The sequence below is a fragment of the Hippopotamus amphibius genome, chromosome 5 (genome assembly GCF_030028045.1).
Source record: "Hippopotamus amphibius kiboko isolate mHipAmp2 chromosome 5, mHipAmp2.hap2, whole genome shotgun sequence".
Lineage (NCBI taxonomy): Eukaryota > Metazoa > Chordata > Mammalia > Artiodactyla > Hippopotamidae > Hippopotamus > Hippopotamus amphibius.
This window is the reverse complement of record NC_080190.1, coordinates 164,073,154-164,098,286: the sequence shown is the minus strand read 5'-3', so window position 1 is coordinate 164,098,286 and position 25,133 is coordinate 164,073,154. Positions and strand designations below refer to the sequence as shown.

Below are 25,133 nucleotides of genomic sequence, written 5' to 3'. Positions count from 1 at the left end.
CTCAGTCTTATCTGTTATTGCTGCTATTTTTGAGATATGCAGTTATCACAAACTGCATATTTTGAGGTAGAGTTAAAGAAAAAAAATTCGCTAACCCCTGCTGTTCAGCCACCAAATGGATGTGAAATGTAAAATGGATGGCTTCTTATATAGGAATGACTTTTCTCTATCCCATTCTTTTGTAAAAAATAGAAACTCCCAGGTCCAAAAAAGGGCAGTATCTTAGTACATAATGTACTGTATGATGTTCTCTAGACTTGATTTCCAAGCCCTCCTGTATCTTGTGAGCTAGGCAGCCCATCTATTTTTCTCCCTATGAGAGCTCCGAATGGCTGGTTTTTCATTTTTAGTATGTGATAACGTTGGAGAGAAAGGACTTTTTCAAAAGCTTGCCATTTGGTGAAGGAAATTGAAATTCTCTCCATCTTCCCACTCCCCACCAGCCACAGTGAGCCAGATTTTGCAAAATCAGTTGAAGCTTAGCAGGCCCCAGAATGAGTGTGTGCAGACAAATGGGACCCTCCCTCACCTTTCTGCAGGACCCACCCCTTTGCGGGCATCTCCACGCTGCACCCAGGTGGCTGAAGTCTAGAGGGAAGAACAGAACCTGTAATACCTGGAATATCCTCGTCGTTTCTGCATCTTCCCTCCAAGTTCTCAGTGCAGTTTGACTGGATCCTGTGGGCCCCGTTCTCATTTTCTCCTTTTGTGTTTCTTCTTCCCGCCTCTCTCCCAGCCACTATATCTGCATGGGTTGAAAAACAGGTCTTTTCTGTGAGATGCATGAATGAGGCCCATGTAAGCAATAGTGACAGTGATTCCTAGCATTTATTGAACACTTGCTATATGCCCTGGGTATATTACCTCCTAAGAAGTCCCCAGAAGGACAGGGAGCTGCTTGGGGAACCTTACCCAGAAAGGGCAGCACTTTTCAGAGTCATCTGGAATTTGAGTCATTCTTTCATTCATCTATTGCACATTTGCTCAGTGGCCCCCCTGTGGGAGGTGCCAGTTGCGCAGAGATGGTTAGGACCCTGTGTTCAAGGTCTTCTATTTCTAGCCTCATCTTTTAGTGTCAGCCTTGCACTTTCCTTTTAATTAGTCAATTCAACAAGCCCGTACTGAGCATCTGCTTCATACTAAGTGCTAGTTGAAAGTCCTAACGATAGGTTGATGAACAAGATAGGCCTTGTTCCACCTTCGTGGGCTGGCATCTTCTAACAAATGAAAGATTGTGATTCTTTTTTTTTTTTTCTTAATTTATTTATTTACTGGCTGTGTTGGGTCTTCGTTGCTGCTCATGGGCTTTCTCTAGTTGCGATAAGTGGGGGCTACTCTTTGTTGTGGTGCGTGGGCTTCTCATTGAAGTGGCTTCTCTTGCTGCAGAGCATGGGCTCTAGGTGCACGGGGTTCAGGAGTTGTGGCGTGTGGGCTCAATAGTTGTGGCTTACGGGCTCTAGAGCACTGGCTCAATAGTTGTGGCATATGGGCTTAGTTGCTGTGCGGCATGTGGGATCTTCCTGGAGCAGGGTTCGAACCCGCATCCCCTGCATTGGCAGGTGGATTTTTAACCACTGCACCACCAGGGAAGCCCAGATTGTGATTCTTGTTATCAAGGAAACACAGACAAGGAATTGAAATGATGACCAAAGTGAAATGCGGTAGGGGTGGGGGCGGTCCTAGTTTTGCCAGGGAAAGCCCTCTCTCAGACTAAAGAATTGAGAAGGAACTGGTCAGGCAGAGAGGCTGCAGGAGAGAGGGCATTCCAGGCAGAGGGATCAGAATGTGCAAAGTCCTCTGTGCACGAAACAGCTTGATGTGTTCCTGGGAGTGAGGGGCATCAAGGGGACAGAGTGTAAGGGAGCGATGGGGAGAATGGCACAGGGTGAGGTTTTAGAGGGAGGCAGGGGCAGATCACACCATGCTGGGGATGGTCACCCCACCAGGTACAAAGGGAAACTTGGATGAGTTTAGACCTGGGGGTGAAATCTGATTGACATTTTTAGGAGGTTGCTTTTACTGCTTTTTGATAAGAGTGGATCACGGGGGGCCAAGAGTAGAAGCAAAGAGACCAGTTAGGACGCTCTTGCAGTAATCAGGAAAGATGAGGGTGGCTTAGATCAGGGTGGAAACTCCCCCAGTGGCAGTGGCAGTGGAGGTGGAGAGATGTGAGTGTAACCTGGTTGAATCTTGATGACATTTGGTGATGGATTAAATGAGGGTGGGGCAGGGAGGAGGACTCAAGATGACGCTTGGGTTCTGGTTTGAACAGCTGGGTGTCGTTTGGGGAGATAGGGAAGACTAAAGGGGAAACATGTGCTTAAAGACAGGTTCCATGTGGGCCATTCCCAGCTCGAGATGTCTGCAAGGCATCCAGGTGGAGGTTTCAGGCAGACACGAGGGCACGTGACTGTGGACCTCAGAGGAGACTTAAGGACTAGAGGCACCAACGTGGAAATTATCAGCCTGCAGCTGAGCTACCAAAATGCTTGCTGGGACATGTCTTGCTGTTTCATCTCTCTGAGGGTACGCTGTGTTCTTCCTCTTGCCTGGTACTTTCTTCCTCTCTCCCGGGCTATCTCCTGCTCATCTTGTAAAGTATACCTGTGTCTTTATCTCCTTGAAGATGCCTCTAGCTCCCTCTCCCACTCTCAGATCCCTGTGTTAACCTTCACCATAGTGTTCAACTGAAATTACATTTTTATAGTATCTTACGTGTATGAAAAATTTGGTGCAGGGCCTGCCATGTGGTAAGTGCTCAACAATGCTAGCTGCCATTATTATATTATTATTATTATTATTATTATTGATGGGAGGGATAGATAGGCATATACATAAAAATTACATTAGGATCAGTCTAATAATAAATGGTGTATTAGTTTCCTCTTGCTGCTGTAACAAATTACCACAAACTTAGTGGCTTAAAACAACACAAATTTATTCTCTTTCAGTGCTGGAGGTCGGAAGTCTGAAATGGGTCTCACTGGGCTAACCTCAAGGTGTGGGCAGCACTCTGTTCCCTTGGAGGCTCTAGGGAAGAGTCTGTTCGCTTGCCTTTTTCAGCTTCTAGAGGCCTCCTGCATCCCTTGGCTCCTGACCTCTTCCTCCATCTTCAAAGCCAGCAGTGTTGGTCCTAGTCTTTCTCATGCTGCCATCTCTCTGGTTCTTTCCTGTTTTCCACTCTTAAGGACCCTTTTGATTACATCAGGCCACCTGTATAATCTAGAATAATCTGTCTGTGTTAAGGTCAACTCACCAGTAACCTTAATTCCATCTTCAGCCTTAGTTCCTCATCGCTGTGTAACCCATGTAGCCTAACACATCCACAGGTCCTGGGGATTAGGACCTGAACATCTTTTGCAGGCTGGTAGGGGAAGGTGTTATGGGGGTTCTGGGGGGCCCCATAGCCCAGTGGGGGAGGGAAGGCCAGGGAAATCTTCCCAGAGGTTGAGGTGTGTGGGTGGGAGTCAGTCTCTACTTGTATCTTCACTGTCCTCCCAAATATTCATTCCTTCATTCAAGCTCTTCTCGATGCCCAGCTGTATATGAGGAGGCGGAGCTGAGGATTCATTTCACTGTGCACCCTTCAGGCTGCAGGCCAGATTGTTCACTTTCAACCCAGGACACTCACTTTGCTCACCCCATCTCATGAGTCAGTTAAACTTACCAACCAATAAACACCTCTCTCCCAGCCCACCTACCCCTTGTCCACTCCCAGGAAGGGGTGGGAACTGAGGGGGTTGGTCCTCTCTTTAAAAGTGGACTGAGGGTGATTTCCTGGCACAGCTGAATCCCAACACGTGTGCTTTTTGTATAGCCAAAACCTTGGGTCCCGAGCCGCAGCTAGTGTCCTCAGCCTCCACCAGCCCTGTCCCCAAAGCAGGCCACTGGCCACAAGAGAGATCAGGAGAGGGTGTGTGGTTTGATCTGGACAAATCCATCTGAAGCATGAGGGGGAAAAAACAACCCAAGGGCCTGGCCTCCTGTGCTGTGTGGCAGGTGGGCCCCATCTTCTGAGAATAAGGGAAGTGTACCCGATGTCATGTGTAGCCATGTCACTACATGGGGGTGATTAAGACCAGATTTCAAACATCCTGTGTTGTTTGGAGAAAATGGGCTCCTGCCCCAGATGCTCCGGGGAAACAGCATCCTGAGGCCTTCAGCGCGTTGGTGGGGGAGGGAGGCATCAGCTCTGCTGGCCACCCGCGTGCTAGGCTGCAGAGAGACCGAGCTCCCTTGCTGCCTGAGCTTCCCCTGCCAGCCCCCATCCCTTGGAAATGCCACCAACTAGCTGGTCTTGTAATATTTTTGGCGTTTCCTCTTCCTCTACCGCTCTAAGTCAGGAAATGCGAAAGTGCACTGAGTTAGAAAAAGAGAAAAGTGAGCAAGCAGCGTCTTTCCAATGCAGGGATCCCAGGGGGAGTCCGGGTAGACTTGGGATAAAGCAGTGTGCCCATCAGCAGAGTCCTGCCCAGATGTGGCGGGGGTTCCAGAGCACCAAGCCCAGGCAGGTCATCCGTGGGCAGGACGGGGAGGAGAGGGGCAAGCCTGTGTGTGGTGTCTGGGGAATGGGTGGTCTTTCCCTCATCAAGGCTCATCATGAGTTTTTCCGGCAAGGCTTCTGCCTGTATAAAACTCTGCCTGTATAGTGATACTGGTGCCTGTTTCGTCGTAGTTTCATATCGGAATAATTATCCTTTTGAGCAGAGACACAGAAAAGAATGCTGTAGTAAAAGGCAAGTGATATATGCAGCTGGCCCTCCAGTGGTTCAGAAAATAATTATGTGTATTTTCTGAAGACATAAAAATTATATGTGAGTGAGGGAAAAAAGGAAAAAGCAAATGGAGTAAAATATTAACTGTAGATGAATGTGGGTCAAGGAATGTGTGTTCCTTGTACTATTCCTGTTCTTGAAATGCACAAATAAAAAGATTTTTGCAAATGGAAGGGGGGAGGGGAAGAGGGCTCAACATCCCATTGTGATTGTGACCTTGATATAGGATGACCCAGAGGAAGCCGCAAGACTCTGGGGCCTGCTGCTGACCGTGCCGTTCCTCTCATCTTCACAGTTTCTGTGCTGAACTGAAATAGTGTAGGAAACGCGTCCCGCACAAGGAGCCCAGAGATGGGAGTGTCATTACAGCCATCCTGTGTGGAAGCGTGTTTGCTCCTATGGCTGCCTCCCCTTCAGACTGAGCATCTTTTTTTTTTTTTTTTAATCATAAGTAAACCAGTCACTTTCTTTTTTTTTAAGCTCTTTATTGGAATATAATGGCTAGACTGAGCATCTAGAGGGGGAGAGTGGGGAGGCTGGGTTACTCCTCTCCTCGCCTTGCGCTGGGCATAAGCAAAGGGCAGGCATTGACTGGGCAGAGAGGGGCTGAATCAAGTGCCTTGGCTTCTGGTGCCCCACTGTGTGGCCACGTTTGTTGAATTTTCTCATCATTGAGTTTTTATTTCTAATGACTCTGCATACTACTTCCAGAAATTCTCTTTGATTCTCTTTCAGATCATCCTGACGCTTAGTCCTTGGGTCTTATTCTTGCATGAGAATTTCTCATGCTTATTTCATATCTTTGTTTTAAACATACTGATGTTCTCTCTCAGACTGCCCTGTTATGTTAATGCTGGAGGAGCCATTTCTCCCATTTCCTGCATCTTCTGATTTGGGGGCATGGTGGCTCCTGTCGCACCTCTCCTGGGTAGCAGAAGAGGCTTTACAGAGTGGTTTTGTGCTTCAGCCAAGGCCCCAAGGATGTCCTGAGTCCTGGACACGTTTCTGGGGTAGCTACAGGGCCCAAGAATTTTAACCTCGATCTGGTGGTGTGTGTTGGGGCTCTACACCCATACTTAGGGCCTCAAAGTTTGCACAAAATCCTTTCTCTCCCCCAACAGTTTTCTTGCTGTTTCTCTGCACTGGAGAGAGGAATAGTTCAGGCCCACGTTCAGAGGAGGCTGGGACCCCTTTGGGGTCCTGGCCTTGTAGAGGAGTCTCAGCTCTCCTGTCCTGTAGGCACCAAGTGGAAACCAGGCAGCTTAATACATTCAGTCTGCTTTTGAAGACGAGGAAAAGAAAGAACATTTACAAAAATGTAAAAACTGCCATTTCTAGAAAAGAAAACCAGAATCCTTATCAGAACAGCAATACAAAGATGTGATTCAGATCGTCAGGCACTTACTGACCCCCTCCTGTGTGTTTACCCTGCAGAGTTGGGGTGGGGGGGCAGGTATGAGCTGGGCTTTAAAATGCCTTTTCCATTTTCATAACCCTGAGTGCAGCGAAGACAATACATGTTTAGGAAGAAAGGAAGAAAAGAATTGTGTGTATTGAAAAAGACAAATACTGATGCAGAAGACAGGATAAAATAATGGAAAACAGCACTGAATTGAAACTCAGAAGTCCTGAGTTCTAGTCTGGAAATTGATATTGACTAGTCATGTGACAGTTACGAGCAGTCACTTATCTTCCTGGAACTGCCCTTCCTCACCTGTGTCAAGGTGATGATAACTCTGTCCTGACCCCCCCACCCCCACCCCGGTCAGGTTACAATGAGATCCTGAGTGTGGGAGAGGGGGAGCCTCAGAGGGTAAGGGGTCTTTCTTGTCTTCAGGGCGGAAGGGACCACATGTCCTCCAGCAGCGCCTTATTTTGGAGACTCCCACCGACTTGCCTTCTTGCCACTGTGGGCACTGGGTTTTCTGGGGAAGAGCTGCAAGCATTTCAGTTCCTCAGAGCTTGTGCAGACTTAGGGGTTGTTCTTTGGCATATGGGCAGTGGTTGGGCACTGGGGTGGCTGAATGGCTCCTGTCTCATGCGATGTTCTTTGCCCTGGAAGTTCCCCACCCCAGACGCCAGAAATGAGGGCTGAGCTGCAGCTGGGAGCCCTTGCGGGATGGAGTTTGTGCATCACATTGCCTTTGTGATCTCTGACCCGCTGTTCTCTGAGGCTGCTCTTCTGGACTGCGGAACTATGATCTCTCGGGAACTGTGATCTCTCTGGGGTCCTTCCTTTGGCCAGATCACTCTTTCATACCTGAGTTGGTTTGATGGCTGTAAGTAGGAGTGTTTGTCATGATGCAATGGGAAAACCACTGGACTTGGAATTAATAATGATAGCTAATATTTATTGTGCATTAATACACTTCAAGCACTATTTTAAACAGCATTCCTACATGAGGTCTTTTAAGCCTTGTATTAACCTTTGTACTAACCCTTTTTCTCCCCATTTTATGCAGGAGGAAACTGAGACACACACAGACTAACTTACCCAAGGTCATTACCTCATAGGTGGCAAGAATTTAAGCAAGGTGGTCTGTGTTCAGTGCCCATATTCTTGACCATGACACAGTATTGCTTTTGAAGACTTGAATTTGAATTCCATGCCCTAATTCCTCATGTGGCCTTGGGAGAGTCTGGCCTTCACCTTCCTCTTAGCTTTTCTGAGCTTCAGTTTTCTCTTCTGTGAATGTTGAAAAAGCTTGCAGGTTTTTTAAAGAAGGTGTTAAATAAAGCAATATACACAGAAAGTGGCTGAGTGCTGGGCATGTAGTCAGATTCTAAACTAGGGTAGATTCCAAACAAGATGAGTTCTCATTTGCAAGATCAATAGGGGGAGGAAAAAACAAAGAACTAATTCAATGTAAAGCGTCTTCCGTGCACACACTTTTCCTGCCTATCCTGCTCTGTGCCAGGCACTAGGATACAAAGGTGAAAACTCAAGGTCCGTGGGCTTAGAACAGCTTATAGTAGATTAGGAGAGAAAGATGTGGAACTGTTCATCATTTTGAACTGATGTCCTCACCGCAGGGAAGTTACACAGGAATAGCCGTGAGTGTGCAGGGAAGGGAGAGTGATCCCAGCGGGGTGGTCAGAGGAAGCTTTGGGGAAGAGGTGCTCTATGAACTTATGATCCAGGTTGGGCAGGATCTCATTTTGGGGAGAGAGTGAGGAGGGGTATCCAAGGCTGAGAGTAGCTGGATCACAGTCTTTGTGATAGGAATGTGCTGGTTATTTTTTTGGAGGTCTAAGGAAAACATTTGTTCAAGGAGAAAGGTAAAACTCTCAGTTGATGTATCGCGGCATTGGGGGTCTCTCTCTGGAATGCAGGCATCTCTGCTATTTCCTACCCCACCACTGCCACAGAACTCCTGATCCACAAAAGCAAACTGTGGTGTTTATAGACCTTCCTGTAATAGCCTTTAGCCAGTTTCCTCTCCTAGGACAGTTGCTTCCTCAGACCTAAAATAGAACCTCCGAAGGGTGGAGATGTGGGGTATTTGCAGATTATACTTTGTTTAATGGTGTACTTTGGAGGCCAGCGGGTGAGAAGTTGTAGCAGACACTGTTGGTTGCTTATCCAGCACCCTTTCCCCTTCTGCTTTGCCAACAGAACATTGATCTTCAGAAGCCCACCTTCCAGTGGCTTTAAGGGAGGTTATTCCCAGCCCCAGGGGTGAACCACTGTGGTCCTGTCCCCCTTGGCAGTGATTGGTTTAGGTAAGCGCATGTGACACAACTCTGGCTATAAAATATGCAGGGGAATTTGCTGGAGAGATGTGGAAAGATTTTTCTCCATCTTAAAAGGAGGCATTTAGAAAGAAACAGCTGCTCTTCTGCTGTGGGACATAGTAGGGTTGACATGTGATACCTGGCACTGTGGCAGCCATCTTGAGGCCATGAGTGGGTCTTACTTAGGGAGAACCTGTTGAGTGTGTCTGAGCAGAAAGATGGAAGGAACAAGACACTGAACACCACCTTGAGACTATTTTGAGTTGCCTTTTCTGTTACTTGTAGCCCACACCCACCAAAATAAGCTTAACTGATACACAGGTGGATGCCCACCTCGTATGACATCTAGATGATTCTGGGGCCACTCTGCCCTCCCCCCGTCACCCTGTGCTTAGCCCACCACCCTGTTTGAAATCACCACCAACTTGTACCTTTGCAGCCTTGCTATTTTTCCCACCCAGATTTCCCTTCCCCTACCTTCTCCACCTACCAAAAATCCACCTTTCTCTTTTTAAAAAAATTTTTACTGAAGTATAGTTGATTTACACTGTTGTGTTGATTTCTGCTGTACAGCAGAGTGACTCAGTTATACATATATATATTCTTTTTCAAATTCTTTTCCATACAGGATATTGAATATAGTTCCTTGTGCTATACAGTAGGACCTTGTTTATCCGTCCTGTATATAATAGTTCGCAATTGCTAATCCCAAACTCCCAATCTTTCCCTCCCCCTCCCCCTTGGCAACCACAAGTCTGTTCTCTATGTCTGTGAGTCTGTTTCTGTTTCATAGATAGGTTCATTGGTGTCGTAGTTTAGATTCCACACAAAAGTGATGTCATATGGTATTTGTCTTTCTCTTTCTGACTTACTTTGCTAAGTGTGATAATCTCTAGGTCCATCCATGTTGCTGCGAATGGCATTCTTTCATTCTTTTTTATGGCTGAGTAATATTGCATTGTATAAATATACCACATCTTTATCCATTCATCTGTCGATGGACATTTAGGTTGTTCCCATGTCTTGGCTATTGTAAATAGTGCTGCTAGGAACACAAGGGTGTACGTATCTTTTCAAGTTATAGTTTTGTCTGGATATATGCCCAGGAATGGGATTGCTGCATCATACAACTTACTCTTTAAGAATTGCCCAAATGCACCTTCTCTGTGAAGACTTTCCTGATCCTTCTTGTTGTAACTTATTATTTTAGTCTTTGAGTACCCATAACATTTTCGCCCTTCCCCCCTCCCTCCCCACCTCCACTCTCATTCTTTGTTTGGTGCCTGCTATGTGCCAGCTGTGGTGTGGTACACTGGCAGTGCCCTTCATGAATGGGGGCAGATGTGCACAGCACATTGTGAGCCTGTGTGGTCCCAGGGGAACCTAAGGTATCACTGGTGCTTGTGAAGGGGCACCTGACCCCACCCTGCAGGGAGGGTCAGAGGAGACTTGCTTCAGGGGGTGGAATCCTTGAGCCCATTCTTAAATAATGAATAGGAATTAGCCAGAAAAAGAGGGAAGGGAAGAGAAGGATGTTCCAGGTTTAGGGAACCACCTCAGCAAGGAGGTGGATGGTACAAATGGCATTGTGCTGGAGACTGAGTGACAGTATCAGTGAACCTGACATTTGAGGTTGGATGCACTGAGGCCAGAGGGGAAGGCAGAGCCACATTCTGAAGCTTGGACTTGATCTTGAGGCTGTTGAGGAGCCGTTGAAGCCCTAAAGCAGGAGAGTGATGTGACCCTTTAGGAAGATGATTCTGGGTACCTTGGACTGAATGGACTAGGTGGGTGAGGACCAGGACTGGAGGCAGGGAGGCCATTTAGGATGCTTTTGTAGGAGTCTGGCATTGAGTGGCCCAGGAGGAGGAGAGGGAAGATGTAAAGGCAGTAGCACTGGCCGGCTTGGGGGCTGATCGGAGGAGGGGCAGCAGGAGAGCCCTTGAGGACACTGAGCTTTCTGGCTTGTTTCCAAGGCTGAGTCATGTTTTTGTCTCTCAGGACCGCAGCCTTCTCGGGCTCCTGGTCCTACTGTTCTCTGCATCCCTAGATGCTTGGTGCCGGGCTTCAATGGCAGACGGGTGAGAAAGAAGCAAGTCTGTCCCTCCCTGCTTTCTTCTCTTCCCCTCCCACAACTTCAACTTTTTGGTTTTTGTTTACGTGGAATGGGAAGTGAAGCTGTGATGTGGTTTTCCTGGTGTCCTTGCTTCCTAGGTGTGAGCCTTGAGAAGAGGGAAGACTTTCTTACTGCCTGGGCTCACTGTCTTTCTTTGTTATGCCTCCCCCAAACCAAACCGATTCTGCAGAAGCCTGTCCCAGCATCTCCAGTCCAGCCCCATCTGTGTGTCCCCACAGTTCCTGCCTCAGGCCACGTTTCTGCAGGATCTCCCTTGAGTCTTCCAGCCCTTTCCCAACTCACTGCCCTGCCCTTAGTCCATCCTCCAAGCTGCTGCCAGGGGAGTCTCCGAAAGACTTCACCTAGGGGTCACCCTCCTGCTTAGCGGGCTCCGGTCCCCTCCTTCATTGCCTGGGTGGTCAGATGAGGAAGCAAGCAGCCTGGACTTTCAGCAGCTCTGACCTGGGGGTCAGCCCTGGCTCTCAGCTTACTCGCCGTGTGCCTGTGGACAAGTCATGTAGTTTGCTGAACCTATGTTTCTCCACCTGTGAGATGGGGAGGAGCTGCCTTACTGCATGATGGGGTGAGAAAATACTTTCAAGCGCCCGCCTGAAACACCCCCCTCACACACACGCCCCTACACACCCACATCCCTGCACACACACCTACCATAACGCCCTACACACACACATAAACAACCGCATACACACATGCGTCTACACACCCACACCCCTGCACACACACCTACCACAACCCCTATACACACACACCCCTACACACATACCTACCACAAACCCCCCCCACCACACACACAGGTTTTCTTTCTCCCCTGCATTCTTATTCATCTTAGTGCATCCTTAGTGCCCACCCCACTGTAGACCAGATGCTTAATTTGTGTTTGATGTATGAATCTTTCCTTTATTCTCTTTTAGCTTAGAGTTTGATGATCTCTTTTTTGAAAAATTTGAGAAACTCTTTCAGATTGTCCTATAAGGACCGGAAGGAGCAGGGCCCTGGGGCCGGGGGGTGTGGGCAGAGAGCTCATGTGGAGGAGGAAATGAAAGTCAGGACTGGAGCGCAGGCTTCTGACTCCCCGCCTCAGGCACGTCCCGTTGGCCACCCTGTGCCTGCCGGGTGATCAGGAGCCACCTACTGGGGCAGGTTGCCAGGGGTCCAGGATGTACCATCCTGAGCAAGGGTGGGAGCCCCCACAGAGGTGTTATAGACAAGAGCAGATTCAAGGGTTTGCATAAGCAGCGCCGCATGAGCCAATCTGTGAAGGATACAGACGTTTTTCTGAAAGAATTTTAATGGGCATAACGTGTCTGTGTGGGGTGTTCCCATCCTGGAAGAAGTACGATTGGTTGGGGTAAGCTGAGTTCAGCGATGATTTTTGTTGTTGTTGTTGTTGAGCTCAGTTATCTCTTTATTAGGAAAGCACCAACACCACATTCTTAGAAATTACTGGAATTTTATTTGCTTCAGGCTTATGACTTGCAACCAAAGACACTGTGCAAAGAAAGCAAAGATTAAGTACACTTAGGGAGGAGGAGACGATACACATGGGTAACATAGGCGATAACAGTGCTTAATTTTTTTTGCTTTTGATTTAAAAAAAAAGTTTTGTTGAAATAGCTATTGAATATTGCAATCTATATAGTGTAGTGGAGCAATGATATTTTAAGCTCCTCGCTTGAAGAAAGTAACAGTGCTGAGCATTTTCAGGTGGGAATCGTGCTGGAACTGAAACAGAAAGTCTGCAGAGGGTGATCACATCATCAGAAACAAAGCTTCTGTGGTGTAGACGACTTGTTAAGAGTTTGGATCCTGGGTTTAGGGTGAGTCCTAATACAGCCCTTTAATGGCTGATCTTAGAACTTCCTGACCTTGGGTAAGTTCAGTGCCTCTCTGAGCCTCAGTTTTGCTACTTGTCAAATGCAGTGAAGCAAATAAGACTTCCATCATACAGGGTTGTAGTGAGAACTCTATGTGGTAGTACATGGAGAGCAGTAAGAACAGTGCCTGACATGTGGTAACTAGAAGTGGAAGTGTGAGCTGTCCTGATGATGATGATTTTTAGGGGCTGAATTGTGTCCTCCAATAAAGCTGTGTTGAAGTCCTAACCCGAGTACTTCAGAATGTGACCTGGTTTAAAAATTAGGTGTCTACAGAGTTAATCAAGTTAAAATGAGGTTATTAGAATGGGCCCTAATCCAATATGACTGGGGTCCTTATAAAAAGGGGAAATTTGGAGACAGAGACCGACACACATAGAGAGAAGGCAATGTGAAGACACTGGGGAAAGGCAGCCATATGAATGGAATGATGTGTCTGTTAGCCAAGGATTGCTGGTGACCACCATGGTCTAGGAAGAGGCAAGGAAAGATTCTCCCTAGAGGCATCAGAGAGCATGGCCCTGCCCACACCTTCATTTCAGAACTGTGAGAGAATACATTTCTGTTGTTTTAAGCCACCTAGTTGTTGGTGCTTTGTTATGGCAGCCCTAGCAAACGATGATGGTGGTGGTGGTAGTGGTGATGATGGGGATGATGGTGATGGTGATGATGGGGATGATGATGATGGTGATGGTAGTAATGATGATTATGGTGATGGTGGTGATGATGATGGGGATGATGGTGGTGGTGATGGTGGTGATGATGGGGATGATGGTGATGGTGATGATGGGGATGATGATGATGGTGATGGTGGTAATGATGATTATGGTGATGGTGGTGATGATGATGGGGATGATGGTGGTGATGATGGGGATGATGGTGATGGTGATGATGGGGATGATGATGATGGTGATGGTGGTAATGATGATTATGGTGATGGTGGTGATGATGATGGGGATGATGGTGATAGTGGTGATGATGATGGTGTTGGTGATGATGATGGTGGTGATGATGGTGGTGGTGATGATGGTGATGATGGCGGTAATGATGGTGATGGAGATGATTCAGCATCTGCCCTAAACACTGACCAAAAAGATGGTCCCATGTGTCTGACTAGATAGGCTTGTGGCGTTAATTCAGCGAACACTGGCATGGTTGTATCTTCCAATTCTATATTCTAGTTATGCCTCCAAATGGCACTTGTTGAGAACTTCCTTGGTGTTACACAAGCAGCAGGTGATTAGAGGGCAGTGCTCCCAGACTAGAGGCTGAGATGGACACTGAAGGAGCAGCTCCTCAGGGATCGAGGTGATGTTCCATCTGCTGTGTAAATGTGTTGAGGATGGGTCCATTGAGGGGCACTTTGGGGCCAAGGTCAGAGACTTGTACAGCACAGGACCGTAGCCACAGCTAGTGTGTACCAGGGGTCAGAGAAGCGTTCAGTGTGGTAGGATGGGGATGGGATGATTGCCTCGGGCTGAGGAAGCAGATGCACCTTGAGCCTGGAGGAGTGAGAAGGACAGGATTGGGAAGGCGGTTGGCCTTCATCCTGCATCCTGCACCGGGAAGGTGAGGTCTGTGGCTCTGTGCTTTAGAAACACCCTCCCTGCATCGGGGCTCAGCCATACCTCCCTCATCTTGGACCTGTGTCTCAGCTTCCCTGTGCGGTGCATTGAAAAGAAATTCAAATGGGAAGGAATAAACACCAAGATTAAAGGATGGAAAAGGTGACAGCCTGAGTCCTTCTGTGTTGTAGAGACAGGATGTTGTGGTAGAAAGAACGCAAACTTGAGCATGAGATGGTCCTGGGCAGACGCCTGGGGGAGAACCCCAGCCCTGTCCCTTGCTTGAGACCCTTGGGTAACTTACATTCTCTGAGCCTCAGTTTCCACATGACCTACTGCAGGGTGGAGATTACAATGAGATCACATAGGACAAGGATGTGGCACCTGAAAGGCTCTGAATAAAAGCGGCTCTTCCCCACTTAACCTTGTTTACACATGGAACTCTGGAAAAGGGCTCCACGATGCCTGTAAAACCCAGTAGTCAGAGGTAGAAAGAGAGAGTTGGCACCAGGAAAGGCCTACACTTCATGGAGCAAATACATCATCACTAACAAGAGGGGCTGGGTCCCGAGGAGGAAGCCCTTGATAACTCTTATTGGCTGGAGTAACTCTGATATCTTCATTGCTCTCCAGTTACTTACAATATCGCAGAAAGGCACGTAAAAGCTTCTTAGCCCTGGGTGGCTTAAAAATAGCCCCTGGGTGCCGAGCAGCCAAGCTGTTTTCCCCGTGACCCCTCCAGCTGACCTGCCCCTTCCCCACCCATTCCTGCCCAGTGATGACTCCCATGCATCCTCCTCCCAGCCACTCTGGCCTGCAAACCTGGGTGTTTATTCCACACGTATTTATTTGAGTTGCCACTGCGTACCAGCGTTATTTGGGGGGCTGGGCAGCCGCAGTGAACACAACAGAGAAAAATCGCTGTCTTTGTGGAGCTTACATTCCGTTGGGAAGACAGACAACAAACAAACATTTAATATGGATATGGGATGCTTAATGGAAAAAGTTCCCCAGAAAGGAGGCTGTGGAGTGCACTGTGAGATGGGGTGTTCAAGGAAGCTCTCCTTGCAAAGGTAAGCAAAGACCCAAAGGAACTGAGGGAGTGAGCATGTGGCGCTCTGGCATAAAATGTGTCCCAAACAGAGGGAATAGCCAGTGAAAAGGCCTTGGGGTAGCTGCACGTGTGACATGTTCAAGGAGCCTCCAGGAGGCGAGGATGGCGGAAGTGGAGTGAGCGATGGGGGAGTCATTGATGAGGGGAAAAGGTGATGGGGTGATACACGACCTTGTTGGGCACTTTGAGGACTTTTGTTTTTACTCTGAGAGAGAAAGGAAGCTCTTGGAGGGTTTTGAACAGAGGAGTGATATGATCTTGGCTCACTTTTTCACCAGGATCCTGCTGTCTGCTGTGTAGAGGATGGGTTGAAGGGTAGGGAGATGGTTGGGAGGCTCTTGCAGTAATGCAGGCAGAAGGTCAGGGTGGCTTGGACTAAAGTGGAAGGAATGGGGGTGGTGGGATGTTTGGGTTGTGGGTGTGTGGATTTCCCCTCTGTCGCTCAGCTCATCCAAACCATCACCAGGCCCTGCTGGTTGTACCTCAGTTGCCCCAGGGAGGTTGGGAGGACTTCGGAGGTGCTGTGCAGCAAGCCCACTGGACTGTGAGCTCCTTGAGGACAGGAGTGCACCTTCCTTCTTAGGTCTCCTGAGTACCAACCCAGTGCCGGTATAAATGGGGGCCATTTGTAATGTTTTTTTATTTTTTATTTTTTAAAAATTTTTAAATGGTTTTGTTTGTTTTTTTGTTTTGTTTTGTTTTTTGCCTTCTAGACTTCTCAATATACTTCTTATTTTAAATCTACTAACTTGTGAGAATGTTCAGGTTACCCGTATCATTTTCAGTTTGTGAGAGTGTTAGGCAGGAATACTGATTTTTTTACTCCTGATAAGCTTTACATTGGAAGAAACAGTTTATTAAAGCAGCATCCCTGGCCTTTCTCTGCTCCTTTGCTGAGGACGGTGACTTATCTGTTGGTGAATCTGGGAAAAGAAATTTGCCTATCATTGTTTTTCTTTTTCTTTTTGGCCACGCTGCGAGTCTTGCAGGATGGTAGTTCCCTGATCAGGGATTGGACCTGCGCCCTTGGCAGTGAAAGCGCTAGGTCCTAACTGCTGGACCGCCAGGGAGTTCCCTGTAATGTTTATTAAGTAGATGATGAGCCTGTGATTCCCTGGTCCCTAAGATAGGATGTGGAGCCACCTTGGGTGCTCCCAGCATCCCCCTGTGCTTACTCTTATCAAATGTGTCACCCTGATCTGTCATTGTCACTTCTCCCTGCTGGTCTCTGAGCTCCTAAGGCTCTTTTGTCCAGTGTCATGAGTGTGGTACAAAGCCCAGTGGCTACCAGGTGCTCAGGAAGTGCTCCCTGTGAGGGAATGAGGGCACCTGATCCCTTTCATCACGTGCTCAGAGAGGGTGTGACGGCCAGTGTCAGTTTCCATCCCAGGAGGATGAAACTGCTGAAAGGCTCCCAGCCTACACGGTGGCCCTTGGGCCTTCTGAACAGAAAAGCAAACACACACGGAGAGGTGGAGAGGTCTGATGTTTGAGTCAACACCCTGAAGGGCCCTTGGGCCGTGGAGTGATCTCCAGTGCTTGTCTACATTGCAGAGCATGTAGATAGCTATGTCAGGAGACTGGGGCACTGGTTGATGGGCCAGCGCCCTCCAGGGCTGGGAGACCCAGAGCCACGGGGACAGTGTAGCCAAAGTTCTGGTTGGCTGGGTTTTGCCTGGATAGACCAGAGAATTGGACAGTCGTGTGTGAGATCACTATATATCTCCCATTTCCCAGCTCACTCACATTGATTCATTTTGTTTTTTAACCTCAAGGCCTTTCACCATTTCCTTTTTTTTTTTTAAGAACCTTTATTGAGACACAGTTAACAGACAATAAACAGCATATATTTAGAGCATACAATTTGGTATCCCAATCTCCCAATTCACCCCCCACCAACCCTCCCCGCTTTCCCCACTTGGTGTCCATGTGGTTGTTCTCTACATCTCTGTCTCTATTTCTGCCTTGCATTTCCTCTTTCATAGTTGTTAGCATTTGCCTTGTGTATTGAGGTGCTCCTATATTGGGTGCATATATATTTATAATTGTTATCTCCTCTTCTTGGATGGATCCCTCAATCTTTATGTAATGTCCTTTCTTGTCTCTTGTAATATTTTTTATTTTAAAGTCTATTTTATCTGATGTGACTATTGCTACTCCAGCTTTCTTTTGATTTTCATTTGCATGGAATGTCTCTTTCCATCCCCTCACTTTCCATCTGTATGTGTCCTTAGGTCTGAAGTGGGTCTCTTGTAGACAGCATACATATGGGTTTTGTTTTTGTATCCATTCAGCCAGTCTGGGTCTTTTGGTTGATGCATTTAGTTCATTTACATTCAAGGTAGTTATTGATATGTATGTTCCTATTACCATTTTCTTAACTGTTTTGTTTTTGTTTTTGTAGATCCTTTTCTTCTCTTATGTTTCCCGCTTGGAGAAGTTCCTTTAGCATTTGTTGTAGGGCTGGTTTGGTGGTGCTGAATTCTCTTAGCTGTGGCTTCTCTGTAAAGCTTTTGATTTCTCCATCGAATCTGAGTGAGATCCTTGCTGGGTAGAGTATTCTTGGTTGTAGGTTCTTCCCTTTCATCACTTGAAATATATTGTGCCACTCCCTCCTGGCTTGCAGAGTTTCTGCTGAGAAATCAGCTGTTAACCTGATGGGAGTTCCCTTGTATGTTATCTGTCGTTTTTCCCTTATTGCTTTTAATAACATTTCTCTGTCTTTAATTTTTGTCCATTTGACTACTATATGTCTTGGCGTGTTTCTCCTTGGGTTTATCCTGCCTGGGACTCTCTGTGCTTCCTGGACTTGCATAGCTATTTCCTTTCCCATGTTAGGGAAGTTTTCAACTAGAATCTCTTCCAGTATTTTCTCTGGTCCTTTCTCTCTCTCGTTTCCTTCTGGGATCCCTATAATGTGAATGTTGGTGTATTTAACATTGTCCCAGAGGTATCTTAGGTTGTCTTCAGTTCTTTTCATTCTTTTTTCCTTATTCTTTTCCGCATCAGTGATGATCACCATTCTGTCTTCCAGGTCACTTATTCGCCCTTCTGCCTCAGTTAATCTGCTATTGGTTCCTTCCAGTGTATTCTTCATTTCCGTTATTGTGTTGCATATCTCTGTTTGTTTGCTCTTTAATTCTTCTAGGTCTTTGGTAAACTTTTTGATCTTTGCATTCAGTCTTTTTTCAAAGTCCTGGATCATCTTCACCATCATTATTCTGAATTCTTTTTCTGTAAGGGTGCCTATGTCCTCTTCATTTAGTTGTTTTTCTGGGGTTTTATCCTGTCCCTTCATCTGGTACAAAGTCCTCTGCTTTTTCATTTTCTCTATCTTTCTGTGGCTGTTGTTTTCAGTTCCACAAGATGAAATACTGCTGATACTGCTTGATACTGCTGTCTGCCCTCTTGTGGAGGAAGCTATCTAGGAGGCTCATGCGTGCTTCCTGATGGGAGGGACTGATGGTGGGTAGGGCTGGGTGGGCAGAGCTCAGTAAGACTTTAATCTGCTTGTCTGCTAATGGGTGGGGCTGTGTTCACACCTTGTTAGTTGTTTGGCCTAAGGCTACTTAGCACTGGAGCTTACAGGCTCTTTGGTGGGGCTAATGTCAGACTCTGGGAGGGTTCACGCCAGTGAGCACTTCCCAGAACCCCTGCTGCCAGTCTCCTCGGTGTCTCCTCGGTGAGCCACAGCTGCCCCCCAGCTCTGCAGGCAACCCTCCAACACCAGCAGGTAGGTCTGGATCAGTCTCCTATGGGGTCACTGCTCCTTCCCCCAGGTCCTGGTGAGCACACTTTTTTGTGTGTCCTCCAAGAGTGGAATCTCTGTTTCCCCTGGTCCTGTGGAGGTCCTGCAATCAAATCCCGCTGGCTTTCAAAGCCTGATTCTCTGGGGATTCCTCCTCCCGTTGCTGGACTCCCAGGTTGGGGAGCCTAAAGTGGGGCTCAGAACCCTCACTTTAGTGGGTGGACTTCTGCAGTATAACTGTTCTCCAGTGTGTGAGTCACCCACCCAGCATTTATGGGATTTGATTTTAACGCGATTGCGCCCCTCCTACCGTCTCATTGAGGCTTCTCCTTTGTCTCTGGATGTGGGGTGTCTTTATTGGTGAGTTCCAGTGTCTTTCTGTCGATGATTGTTCAGCATTTAGTTGTAATTCCGGTGCTCTTGCAAGAGGGAGTGAGTGCATGTTCTCCTACTCCGCCATCTTAATCCTGTCTCCCTTCACCATTTCCTTTTTATTAATATTTTAAAATTATATTTTTGTCACAGCTTTGTTGAGGTCTAATTCATATATTATACAGTTCACCCACTTAGAGGGCAGAATTTGATGGTTTTTAGTGTATTTGCAGAGTTGTAGAACCCTGACTACAATTAATTTTAGAACATTTTCATCACCCCAGAAAGAACTTCATTCATACCCATTAGCAGTCACTCTCCACTTCCCCCCAGTCCATATTTTTTTTAATATAAATTTATTTATTTATGGCTGTGTTGGGTCTTCATTGCTGCGTGGGCTTTCTCTAGTTGTGGAGAGCAGGGCCTACTCTTCGTTGCGGTTCGAGGGCTTCTCTTTGTGGTGGCTTCTCTTGTTGCAGAGCACGGGCTCTAGGCACATGGGCTTCAGTAGTTGTGGCACACGGGCTCAGTAGTTGTGGCTTGAGGGCTTAAGAGCGCAGGCTCAGTAGTTGTGGCGCTCGGACTTAGTTGCTCTGCGTCGTGTGGGGTCCTCCCAGACCAGGGCTTGAACCCGTGTCCCCTGCATTGGCAGGTGGATTCTCATCCACTGTGCCACTCAGGGAAGCCCCCCCAACCCCAGTCCATATTGATGCCACTTTCTATTTAGTTTACGACATACTGATATTTAAAGAAATGATGCATAATAGCTAAAACTCAGTGATACTAAATAAATACAGGTGGATCACCAGCATCACAGTGATCATAAAATCATAGAATCCTTTTCTTTTTAACTTTGATATCGTCAACCAACCCTGTCCTTATACAGATGAGAAAACTGAGGTCCAGCAGGGGGAAATGGTTATTATTATTATTTTTTAACGATTCAAGTCATGCATTTTATTTCTGAAAACCAAAGCTCAAGTGAGGCTGAGCTGGTCACTGTAGATGAAGCAGCAGGACATTCTCGCCTCAAATTAGAAGGCCAGGCCTCATCTGGAAAGTGCTTGCTCAGGTCGTGTCCGTTTTTCTGTGTAGTCATAATCATCTGCTCCTCCATGCCCACCAGACCACCTGTGATGGTCTGGGTCCGTGTTCCTCTTTAGCTTCATCTTTCACACTTCCCCTGTCCTCCGCCCCATTCTCCTCCTCTTTCTCTCTTTCCTCCTTACCAACACCCCCCCCCCCACCGCAGCCAGCAGCTTTTATTCCCACCCGTCCATCCCCCTCACGCTTCCTGCTTCAAGCTCCACACCTTTGCTCAGGTGGGTGCCTCCACCTTGAACGCCTGTAACCTTCACCTACTTGATGAACACCTTCTGAACCTGAGCATCTCCCCTTCCAGGAGGCCGTGCCTGACTCAACCTGATGCCCGGCAGAATTGACCGTCTCCTTGTGACCCCACTGTACCTTGTACAGGCTTTTGTCCAGGTGTCTGTCCCCCTTACAGTTTTGTGGCTTCCTGAGAGCAGATACTGTTACACTGTTTTTTTATTTGGAACCCACGGAATCTAGCATAGGATCATAGTATAGCACGTAGTAGGTGTTCAGTTAAAGATTCTTTTTTTGAATGAATTAATGAAACCTTGCATAATTCAGTGCAATAGATGTTTCACACTAAGGGGGACCAGGCTGGTGTATTAGTAAGTGTTAATAGCTGCAGTGACAAGTACAGGTGTACCTCAGATATTGCGGGTTTGGTTCCAGACCACCACAATAAAGCAAGTATCACAATAAAGCGAGTCACGCGATTTGTTTGGTTTCCCAGTGCATATAAAGGTTATGTTCACACTATACTGTAGTCTGTTAAGGGTGCAATAGCATTGTGTCTAAAAGAAACCAACGTACACACCTTCATTAAAAAATACTTTATTGCTAAAAAATGCTAACCATCACCTGAGCCTTCAGTGAATCATAATCTTTTTGCTATAGTAACATCAGAGATCACTGATCACAGGTCACCATGACAACAATAATGGAAAAGGTTGAAAAACTATGAGAATTACCAACACGTGACACAGAGACGCAAAGTGAGCAAATGCTGTTGGAGAAATGGCACCCATAGACTCACTTGACACAGGCTTTCCACAAACCTCGGTTTGTAGAATACACAATACCTGCGAAGCACTATAAAGTGAAGCATGATAAAACAAGGCGTGCCTGTGGTACCTACAGTGTTTAATGGCTCAAATACAAGAGATGTTTTTTTTACTCATGTGGACGTCCCAAGTGGATGTGTCTGTCCTCCACACGGTGACTCAGAGATCTAGGCTTCTCCACCTTCGTGGCCCTGCTCTGTGGCCCCTAGGGCTTTGTCCTTGTTTGCATCCACAGGCAGGAGGGGTAAGTAGCACGGAGGAGGCAAGCCTACTTCTCAGAAGCCTTGGCCTGAGACATGGCCAGTGACATTTCTACCCTCATTCCTAGGCAGGAGCTCTGCCCTGGCTGTGCCCAACCACTAGGGAGTCTGGGAAATGTAGTCCAGCTGTGTGCCCAGGACGGGGAGGAAGCAGAGTTCTGACAGCCAGCAGCCTCTGCCACACATGGCAAGTGGGCTTCAAAACCCTGTCCTGTGAAGCTCGGTTGAAGGAATGGCCTAGAGAAGCCAGACTCCTGCAAGTTGGTTTGCCAACCTTTGGTCTAGAGAGATCTAAAGCCCCTCTCATCTCAAGACGCTGTGATTCTATTCATTATGCACTCAGTGTATACAGTAAGGGGCGCAGCTGAGGTTCGGCTCTGGCAAGCTGGTGACAGAGCCTGCCTGCCCAGCCGCTACACTGTATGTTCCTCATTTGAGCCTGATACCAATTCTAACATTATTCATGCCACAGAGGGAGATGATTTGGTGTTAAGAGGAATGAAAAAAAAAATCACCCTTTGAGCTCCACCTAATGTTCTAGATACATTTTATACATTTTAAACCAACCCAGTGAAGTAAGTATTAGCAACTCTATTTGACAGATGAGGAAAATAAAACTCAGAGAAGCTTAGACACTCCGGGAGGTCACACAGCTGGGAAGTGCTTAAGTGGGTGGGCAACTAGGAAACTTCCTGCTGCATAGAACAAAACTGGCTTAAATGAAGTCATGAGGAAGTGCACGGACTCACAAAACTGCTTGGGAGGTGAGGAGGCGGGCAGGGGTGCTGTGTTATTGTCCTCACAGGACATACGAAGCATCCCCCTCCACCTTTTTTTTTAAGATTTTTATTTTTGGGGCTTGTGGGATCTTAGTTCCCTGACCAGGGATCAAATGCTGGCCCTCAGCAATGAAAGCGCTGAGTCCTAACCACTGGATCTCCAGGAAATTCCCCAGTGCATCCTTGAATTAAGATAATTCAAGAATTGCATAAAGGAATTTTTTAATTGAGGTAAGATTAACCATTAACCATTTAAAAGCGTACAACTCAGTGGCATTTGGTACAGTCACAGTGTTGTTAGCCATTAGCTCATCACCCCAAAAGGCAGTGCTGTACCCATTAAATAGTCACTCCCCATAACCCCTCTTCCTTGCCTCTGAGCCCCTGGCGACCTCTCGTGAGCTTCTGTCTCGATGGACTTAGCTATTTTGGATGTTTCATGTAAGTGGAATCATACAACATGTGACCCTTGTGTCTGGCTTCTTCCCCTTAGCAGAATGATTTTGAAGTTCATCTATGTCGAAGCAGGTATCAGTGCTTCATCCCTTTCTATGGCTGAATATCCCAATGTATGGAGAGACCACATTTTGTTTACATGTTCATCTGTTGATAGACATTTGGCTTGTTTCCACCTTCTGGCTATTGTGAATAGTGCCTCTGTGAAGATTCACATACAAGTGTTTGTTTGAAAACCTGTTTTCAACTCTTTGGGGTATATATCTAGGGATGGTATTAATGAGTCACCTGGTAACTCTGTGTTTAATTTTTTGAGGATCTGCCAAACTTTTCCAAAGTGGCCAAACCATTTTACATCCCCCCCAGCAATGTATAAGGGTTCCAGTTCTCCACCCCCTCGCCAGGACTTATTTTATGTTTCTTTGCGTTATGGCCCATCTAATGGGTATGACGTGGTATGTCATTGTGGTTTTGATTTGCATTTTCCTAATGACGGATGCCTTTGAGCATCTTTCCTGTGCTTGTGGACCACATAAAGGGATCTTTAAGAAAGTGTGGGCAGGTGCAGGGAAGCTCCAGGGACAGTGCGTTGTGAAAGATCAGATGGCCCTGGGGCTGCCGTGTCAGTGCCCAGTGTGAGGGGTGGGGAGGGAACAGTTGCTAGAACCTGGAGACAGCGAGGGTGGTGAGGAGGGGCCCTGACCAGAGCTGAGACGTGGGTTGAGGGTGGCAGCCAGTTCACAGTGACCCCCAGAGAGGTGGGGGGCAGCAGCGGGGATGGATACCTCACTCTCCTCTCCCTCCTGTCTCCTGCTGGGGCTCCCTGTTGGGCAAAACCACCCTCAGCCAGAGGGTAGGGGGCCCTTGCATACTTAGTCTCTAGAGGCCAATTTGGGGCTTGGAGAAGGGGGGAGTGGAGCTCGAGGATTCACGGGGCACAGAATTAGCGTCTCTTCCAGGCGCCCCCGCTCCATTTTCCTGTAGTTCTTCAGGTAGTAGTTCTGTCATTCTTCATGCTTCTCCCTGAGGCGGGTAGTGAGACAGGCTGCATTCCCTTTGAGCATCTTTGTTGTATCATCCAGAGGAAGGGAGAAAACACCATTTCCTAAACCTCTTCTAGGAGATTGAGAAAGAGCTTTCCCAGAAACCTCCGACTTCAGGTCTCCTTGATCCAAGTTGGGTCACGTGCGCTTTAGACTGATTACTGGCGAATTACTGGGAAGGTTTTGAACCAGCTGGGCCCACACCTGGGAGCTGCAGGAACACGCGCTTCCTGAAAGAAGGGGGATCCCAAATGAAGTCAAGAATGAGGAAGGGTGCTGGGTAGAACCCCATGATGCCCTTCCCTTGGGATTCCTTGGATCATCTGATAAACGAAAGCCCACGCTTTTTCCACTCCACATGTACCATTCCAGGGCCGAGAACGGAAGCTTGGACCAGGCCTCCTGGAGGGTTTACACCCTCGCTGCTGAGTCACGCCTGGCAGCGTGCCATCTCCAGCTGGTACCAACCATCTCAGCCCTCAGGGTCTCCCAGCCCCTGTCATCCCTCCTCTGGTCCACATTCTTAATAATGATTCCAGGGAGTGAGGCCCGACTCAACTCCACCAGAACCAGAGGCCTTGAGTTCAACCAGAAGTTCAGGAAATGGGGTCTTTTTGTAGATTTTGCCACAAAAGACAGTTCTTAAAAGCCACCTATTGTGTGAATCTGTGTATATGAAATCTCCAGAACAGGCAAATCTATAGAAACAGAAAGTTACACTGTTCTTTTGCCAGGAGTGGGTGGAGGTGGAATTTGGGGCGAGTAAATGCTGATGGGTATGGGGTTTCCTTTTTGGGGCAATGAAAATGTCCTAAAATCGATTGTGGTGATGATTGCACAACTTTGTGAATTATATTAAAACCATTGAACTGTATCCTTGAAATCTGTAAATTGTGTGGTATGTGAATTATATCTCGTCAAAGCTGTTACAGAAAAAAAAAGACACAAAAGCTTGGTCTGCTGCTGTTCTTTTGGTTTTATTTAAAGTTGAAGTTGATTGCTATTTTATTCCTTAATAATAAAAATTATCTGTGGCTTATACCATGTTTTCTTTTTCTTCCCTCCCTCCCCCTTCCCTCCTTTCTTCTTTCTCTTTCTTTCATTTCCCTACTTTCTTTT

General features: G+C 47.2%; 1 protein-coding gene across 4 annotated transcripts in view; it reads left to right on the top strand.

The window, feature by feature from the left end:
* The window catches only part of ASAP1 (ArfGAP with SH3 domain, ankyrin repeat and PH domain 1), a 346,314-nt gene that overhangs the window by 1,495 nt on the left and 319,686 nt on the right, over nt 1-25,133 (top strand). The window contains exon 1 of one of the 4 annotated variants that reach the window (XM_057734377.1): nt 8,481-8,498. The exons of the other annotated variants lie outside the window; for them this stretch is intronic. The gene's annotated coding sequence lies outside the window, so the exon portion shown is untranslated. Of the gene's footprint in view, nt 1-8,480; nt 8,499-25,133 lie in introns of those variants that run through there. 4 annotated transcript variants of the gene reach the window in all.